Here is a 7,994-nt window from a genome sequence, read left to right as displayed (position 1 = left end):
TGCTCCTGCTGTTGGAGATGTTTTTGGTCTGGATTTCTCATGATTCCTTGCTCAATCAGCAGCTGATCTCCTGAGTGCCATTCTGCTGCTCTGCAGCACATGCCTACATGCTGTACTCCAGGCTGTTCTTACAGGAGACTGGCACAGCATCGTATTCTTTGTAAAACAGCCTGAGAGGCTGCCAGGCTCATTTTAAAGTAACCTGTTTTTTGTAAAGGTCTGCTACAAAAGAGGTTGTTTTCTCCATGTAGCTTCCCATTAAACTTGTTGAACTTAAAATTATACAATCATTTGGGCTGGAAAAGACTCCTAAGATAGATCACTGAATCCAGCCCTTCCAACTTGAATCTTTGCACTGGAAAGATTTGCAGGGCTGGTCTGAAAGGGGTGGAGAAAAGCAGGGGATTTTTCAGTAGCAGTAGGTACCTTTCTGCTGGTAAATCTGCAGGGACTAAACTTTTGCTGAAACCTCACCCTGAAGTTGTAGCATCTTCTCAGGGACAGACTGAAAGGGGCAAAGCTGCCCATCAGATTTGCACCTTTTGGACAGAGATTTTGAGTTCAGTCTCCCACTTTGGGAGCAGGAGCAAGCAGAGAAGACCATAAGAACGCACTTGAGGATTGCCTCAGTGTTCAATATCTCCCACTAGGAGCAATTTGTCCTTAGTAAGAAGAGCTGGCTCATGAGAGAGTTCCGAGGTCTTGTGGAAAATTCTGTGTCTTAAAACAGTGGGGACATCTGTGTGCTGCTGCCCAGGCTGAGCTGGGGAGAAGGGGAGAGTTAAATGGAAAAAACACTCAGTCCAAGCTGGAGCTGCCAGCTGTCGTTACCGGTTGGCAGTTTGTGGCTGCCAGCATTTAGGAAAGTTGCAGCTTAGGGGATTACTTTCCTGCTCTGGTGTGAGGTTCAGTACCAGCTCGGTCCCTCTTGTGGCACAGATGTCTCTGAAGGCTATGATCTGTGGCAGCTCTGCTGGTCTTCTGCTCTGGGCTCCTTGGCACGAGCAGGTTATTTCTTCAAGCCGTGGTGCAGCAGGACTTGGAGACCCTTATTTGCCCTTGCCACAGCCCAAACATCCCAGGGTTAATGGCTGATAATGAAAACTGCGAGACATTGTGAAGAGGATTTGCCTGATCAGGTAACAAAGGAGACAAGACATGAGATAATATAAAAATATTAATATGTGGTTTCATATAGCAGCAGTGTGAACACTCTTGAGATCTGTAAACCTTTATAAGCCTTCCAGTGGAGACAGGGGAGCATGGAAGAATTTAATCTTGCATCTCTCTGCTATTTTTCATGGACTGCTTAGTTTAAGATGGTGGGTTTCAGCCTGTGTATTTGTAGAGTATTTCTGTTGGTAACAATAGCCGTCTTTATTGAGTGTTCTAATCTGCTCAGCTGAGGTATGCTCTATCCTCTTTGCTTTCTGCCTTTTAATGCCTTTACCTTACCTTTTTGAATTGCAGATGCTCTTTGGCATAGGGAAGGGGGTGCTCTTGCCAATCTCTGTGTGCCTTCCTAAATAAAGAAAACCTTTAAACCTTCATCTGAAGCAATCTGAACCTGTTTCTGACATGAACTTGGTACATAAGCTGTTACAAAACTGACATAAAGCACATTGCTTTCTTTTTTTCCCCCAGCTACAGGAAATCTCTGTGTAGTACCTCTGCTCTTTTCTCCTGTGAGTCAGATCAACTGTGTCTGCCTTGCTTCAGCTTAGCAGCAGTTGCATGAGGAAACCTCCTCAGTCACTAGATGTTAAACCAGCAGTGACCAGTTGTGCAACAATGGAGGCAAGTGAGATGGTTGAAGAGGGGAGGGAAGATGCTTAGAGAAGCTCAGTCAATTCTGCTTCACTCCTAAGACTTCAGCTTTAGATAAATACCTGTTCTACAGGGCAGCAATTCTTGTGGGGTACAGCTATTTCATTGTGCTGTGCAGAAATTAATGCAAAAGCACTCCCTGCCTACTCAATTTCTCATCTCCCCTAGTTGAGTCTGGAATTTTTCTTCAGGATAACACTGTAGAAACTAAACTGGGCAGGATGAAGGCAACATGAGCCTTGCATGTGAAGCGTGAGATGCACAGTGCATTTCACTGTGGGTAGCAGTGCCAGGCACTTTCATCATCCTGGCTTAAAACTGTGTTCAGACAGCAAAGCAGAAATTTTCTCTTCCCTCTCAAATGTTTGGCAGAAAGCTTGCTTTTGTCTAAAATGCTTCTTAAGCACTGTGTGAACCCTTCAGTCCTAAACCAAATACCAGTGTGAGTTGTGCTTTTTCTATCCAATTTACAAATAGGAGGGTTTGGTTTAGTTTCTTGTAATAACTGCTACAGCAAGACAACTCTTGGAAAATACAAGGCACCATCCCAAAAGATATTATCTGCTTTACTCTGGAGGGCTTTTTAGCACAATGCTGTTTCTGTGTGGTAAGAAATGGCACAGATTGCTGTGTGACTACCAAAGTGTGATGGGCTGGGTAGGGTACGTGAAAATGGCATCTTGGACAGCTTCTGTTCTCAGCATGCACTTTTATTTAGTGCCAAGAGGTATAAAAAGAGATTCGGGGATAGAATTAGATCAAGTTTTAGGATTAAAGCCTAATCTATGGTGGAGCTCTTCAGGACTATCACAGTGTATGGAGGATGTAGTGTCTGGTGGCCCTCTCTCCTCACTGAGCAGAGGGCAGCTCCTTAGCTTTCTGTTCAGCTTTCTGCTCAGGGCAGTACTACTGTTGTCTTCTTAAACCAGAACCAGCTGAACTTCCCAGCTATGGTCACCAAGTATGCTGAGGTCTGTAGTATATTCTAATACCTCTGTTCTGTCTGAATACCTTCTCTACCTTCATTTGGATTTGATGGAAATCACAAGGAGAGGGAGGCCTGGCACAGTTAAAGCTGCTGTTCCACCTCATGTTCCACACACAGATTTTTATGAGAGTGAGATACTTTCTGGGAGCTGTATGGCTTCCTTACTTCCATTTTTCCCTTCCAGGCTGCATGTTGGATGCACAGGAGTTCCCAAGGTACAGCAGTATCTCCATACCCCAAGAGGGGTGTTGGTAGCTGGGCCATGGAAGAAACCCTTTGGGCAGAGAAGACAACAATAGCATGAAACATCCTGGATGCATTTTTCAAATGAAAGTATAAGCAGGAACCACTTTTTTGCTGGGTAATCAAAATGTCTGTGGAAAAGAAACAGGGATGATTTCACCATGTTCTTTCTAATTTAAAATTTTCTGTGGAAAGAAAGTGCATTTGACCACTTCCTTGCAACAGCAAGCACAGGGGTTTAAGTGGTGTTCCTGAAGCAAGCATTGCTTTTGGCTTACTATGTGTGACTCCTTGTGAAGCTTCCCTGGCTCTTGGATGTTGCTCTTGCCAGCCAGAGCAGATTGCTTCCAGCAATAAACATCCCACAAAATTATGTATGTTCTTTAAGAAAAGTACCAAGATTTTCTGCTAATTGCAAAAATACATAATGGATGCTTTCAGCATCTGTTATTTATTCTCTAACCAGCTTTCATCCAAAAGTAACCTTTAAACAAGCATGAAGATTGAGAAGTGTAACTGTTTCAATGTGTCACACATTTCTACTCCCTCCAGTTTAATGATGTTTGAAACGTGTGCTTAGAACTGACTTCTAGTAAGAAGCAGAAATTGTTTATATCTCTAGTTTGGAGACGTTCACAACACGGAGAAGGTGGTGCTTGGTGCCAGGGATGATGGATGTCTCTGTGCTCTTTTTTGGGAGCCAAAGCCCAGCAGAGAGGATTTTGCTCACATGACAGTTGCTTCGATGCACCACAAGGAGGGGTGCAAGGCTCGTGGAGAGCAGGATAGAGCTTGGAAGTGCCATTCATAGGATGCACGGTACTGCCCGTATATTGAACGACCTGGTTCTTCGTTTAAAAGCCTATTTTTATTGGTATAACTTAAAAAAAAAAATCTATATAAAGAAATAGATTTTTGATTCGTTTTTTGCTTCACTGAGATGGATCTCCTGTATTGGTAACTTGACAACAGCCATTGCCATGCCTCTTCTTCTTTTCTTTTTTAGTAATTTTATTTAATTGTATCTAATGAGGACAGCTAGATGGGCACAACTTAATTATTTTGGCTGTTCTGTGCAACTACATTCGTGACAGCATGAACCAAAAGGCAAAGTTCTGAGATAATCTCGAGTGAGAGTTTGCCACTAGTGAAGGAGTTATGTGGTACCATGGCAGAGAGTATTCCTGGTGTCTCTCTTCTGAGTGCCTCAGAAGTGAGGTGAGGTCTACCTGGGATGGCAGGGGGAACACAAGAAGTGAAGCTGCTGGGAGGAGCTGAGTGGTAAGCACCCTGATTCCCTTTCACAGGTGCATTGCACCTGATTCTTTTTCACAGGAAAATTTTGGAGCGAAAAGACAGTAACAATACAGTCAAAACCTTAATTGCTTTATCTGTGGATAGATGTTTTTTGTTGAAATCTTCTAGATGCCCTTCTACCCTATTATTCCTTCCAAATGACTCTGATGGAAAAGCATGGACTAGTTTACTCTTCAGGCATGGCTGTGCAGATGCTACCTGAGTATCCTTCAGCAATAACAAGCCCATTCTTTCCCAAAAGGACTTCAGGCTAGGGGAATGGGAAGAGACAGAGTGGGACCAGCATCTTGGCTGGTGCAGGACAGAAATGAGAAGTGTGGAGGTGCCAGCAGGGTCAGACTTTGTTTTGACAACACTTTGTGCTGGGGCATGACCAGTAATTCTGACCGTAGGGCATGAGCAGGACTGGTATCAGCAGCCACCCCCTGGGTAGGCTCAGCATTTCTGCTGTTCCAGTGACATCTGGGTCTTGTGTCACTTCACAGATGGACAGCAGAGTGGCACTGCTAGGGGCTCAGCACTAAGGAAGCTGTAGCCCCTTTGCAGCAGATCTATTCCTCTCTGCATAGATGTGTTCCCATTTTCTAAGCAGAGGGGAGATCAATGTACAAAGGGACTCTCAAATTTGGGAGAAGTAACATTGTACATGTCTGGCAAAAGGAGAAACAGTCTTTGCAAAGAGCAACTGCTCAGATTTGATCAAACTGGCTCCTAGCTCACCAGTTAACAGGGCAAGGTCCCTTAAGAAGGACAGGCTTATTGGGCTTTAGGAGAATTCACTGCATCTCTTCAAGGAGCTGGGAATCATTTACCTCCAAAGTTAGTCCAAGTGTTTATGTCAGGGTGTTAATTCTGCTGTTTTTCCAAAAGACTGAGAGGGATTTTTTTTCTGGGAAATTCATCAATGCAATTTTTAGAACACCTGCTGATGCTGGTAGAGAAGTGCCTCAAGAACAATTTATCATAGTTGTGGGAATCAAAACTGTTTTGGGTGTCCAGTAATCCTTGAAGGATGTGATATCTGTCAGTAGTCATGTCCAGCCTGCTAAAGTCCATCTGCACTGCAGAATAAAAGAATAGATAATTTTAATTCAGACAACACATGTTTTTAAAAGTTAAAAACATCAGTTAATGAAAATGATAAAACACAAGGGACATTATCATTAATAATAATAATTAAAAGTTGTAGCCTTAATTTCGAAAATTAGGGGAAAATGATGCATCCATTAACTGACACTGTGATAGAGACTGCTCCAGAGAAGGGAGATTCTGGGTCTCTTTGGGAGAGCGGGTTGGTTTCTGCTGTCTGAGCAGGCACAGGGTCACCACAGCAGCTAATGAAGGTTGGAGGACAAATATGAAGATCCTTAATTAGCTTAGTTGTTATTCTTCCATCGTGAGCAATTCATTAACTCCTGCCTTTTCTGCACTGCTGTTCCCTCCCTGAACTGCACAGTCCCTTAACAATATAAAAAAAAAAAAAAAAAAAAAAAAAAAAGCTCTGGGAGTAAGGGGTAAAAGTGGGGAGATGAGAGCCCCCACAAACAGCAGAGGAGATGATGAGGGGAGGAAATGAGGAAAGTCTTTGGCAAATACCCACATGTGAGAGTCCTTAGCACAAACGCTGATGTGCTGCTAATTGTTCTAATTGGTTCCAGCAGCGAACCCAGCCCAGATGGGTGAGGACAGGCATTTACTGACTGGGCTCCTACTGGTCCCCAGAAGTCAGTGTGGAATTGCTGAAAGGATGTCACACACAGCGAAGAAAGTGCTGGTCCTGCAGCCCCAGGTTTGGGATCCGGGGAAGGAGCAGAGGTGAGAGCTCACGGTTTGGTTGTTACTGCGTTGGTTTGCTCAGGGGTAAAGTTGCTGGGTCCTTTGGGCTGTCTAAGGGGAAGGTGTTTTTGACCAGTGCCAAGGACGTTTGGCTGAGGAGCTCCCTTTCAAAGGGCATTATTGGACGCAGAGTGGAGCCCAAAACCTTAGGTACCCTTAGGCAGAGGTCCCTATCAAGCTCAGGTCTTTCCCGTGCTCCGGGTCCCTTTTCCCCACCAGTAAATGCTCCAAAGCTCCCAAACTGCTGAGGAGTTTGATAACTGAGGAGTTACTTAAGGGGAGGGACTTTGGTGCCCCAAAACCTTCGTGACTGGAAAGCCTGCCAGGCACTCAGGGAGCATGAAATCCGGTTAGAAATCATCTGAAGCTTGGCTTTCGTTGTTTTTTGTCTTTTTTTTTTTTTTTTTTTTTAGTTTGTTTCTTTCCAATAGCCACAAGGAGTAGGAAAGATGGTTTGGGTTTTTTCTCTTTTTAAGTGGACTCAGATTTCTGTATCATCTTTTGAAGCTTTATTTAAAGAAAAAAAAAATCCTATCCAACTCCCTCTGACTCCAGTACTGAAAGCTTTAAGAAAGCACAGCTAGCTCTATTCAATGAGAAGACTTCTTTTTCTGTCTCTGTACTGCAGGCTTTAATTTTAAATGGGGAAAATGAGTAAAAGATAGCAGGTGAAAGAAATGCTGAAGGTTAAATGAGTTAGCACACACCTGTAGCAAGTCAGTGAACCTTGCTTTCTGGAGGAGCTGCCCTGGTTTATCAGACTGGTGGCAAGATCTGCCTGCTGTGCCCTGCCCACGGATCAGCAGCATGTGTGAGGGGTTGGGCTTTCCTCTGCTCGGTATGAAGTCAGAGCCAGTTCTGAGTAATGAGCTAAGTGAGCTGCATGAGTAAACCCCGACCCCTCCCTCAGCAGGTGACAGAGGTGAGACAGAACGATCATGACCCACCAGCCCTGTTCTCTGTTTCATGTACAGCTGATGCCATTTTCCCTTTTCTACTGCAAAAAAGATGTTTTTAACACCTGAGAGGCATTAGACAAATGAGAACTGTTTGTCCCAGTGCTGAGCTGCTGCTGTGGACCTGCTGGCTGTTGCTGTGCCTGGCTGCAGTGACAGACCCTGTGCTCCCCATCCACAGGGACATGAGACCCTGTCTGGGCTCTGTTCACCCCATCCCCACACACACACACTGGTCCCCACAACCTGCCTCTTTAGGGGTGACATTTCCAGCTTCCCCCAAGGTCCCTGGGGGTGAAGTCACCACCAGCAAAGTTAAAAAGCCTTTCTGGAGGTAAATAAAGCCCCAAGCTCTGCTATTATTTTAAAGAAGCTGCCTCCCACGTGTGACCTTGGGTGTGTGTTGATGCGAGCCTGCCGCAAGGGTTTAGTCTGAAACCAAATCCCCTCTCCCTCTGCCTTTCTCCCTGAAATGGTAGCTGTCATCATCCTGCTCAATCTTTTAAGTCAGCCTGAATGCTGATTGTCTCTCTTTACTAAAAGGAAAGAGTCTGGGATGCTGCATGAGGCTGCAGCTCTGTTTTAAGGTGTGCTGTCTCTTGCTCTTTGGTATTTGCCTGGTCTCCTCTCTTGTGACTCCAGTGAAGGTGCATTCCTGATGAAAGGTTTGCTTAAGTGAAAGTGGGGCAGATGGGAAGCTTGCAGGCCTGTGAACACACCTGTTTTTGAGGCCACTGGAGTCTCTCAGACTACCCTTAGTTGGTAGGGAGGGGAGGAATGACAGACCCCAGGGGTGGCTGCAGGTCCCCCACGTTCTGTGGGTGAGA

This window comes from Prinia subflava, chromosome 10, assembly GCF_021018805.1.
Source record: "Prinia subflava isolate CZ2003 ecotype Zambia chromosome 10, Cam_Psub_1.2, whole genome shotgun sequence".
NCBI classification, from domain to species: Eukaryota; Metazoa; Chordata; class Aves; order Passeriformes; family Cisticolidae; genus Prinia; species Prinia subflava.
Note: the sequence above shows the minus strand (reverse complement) of the source record.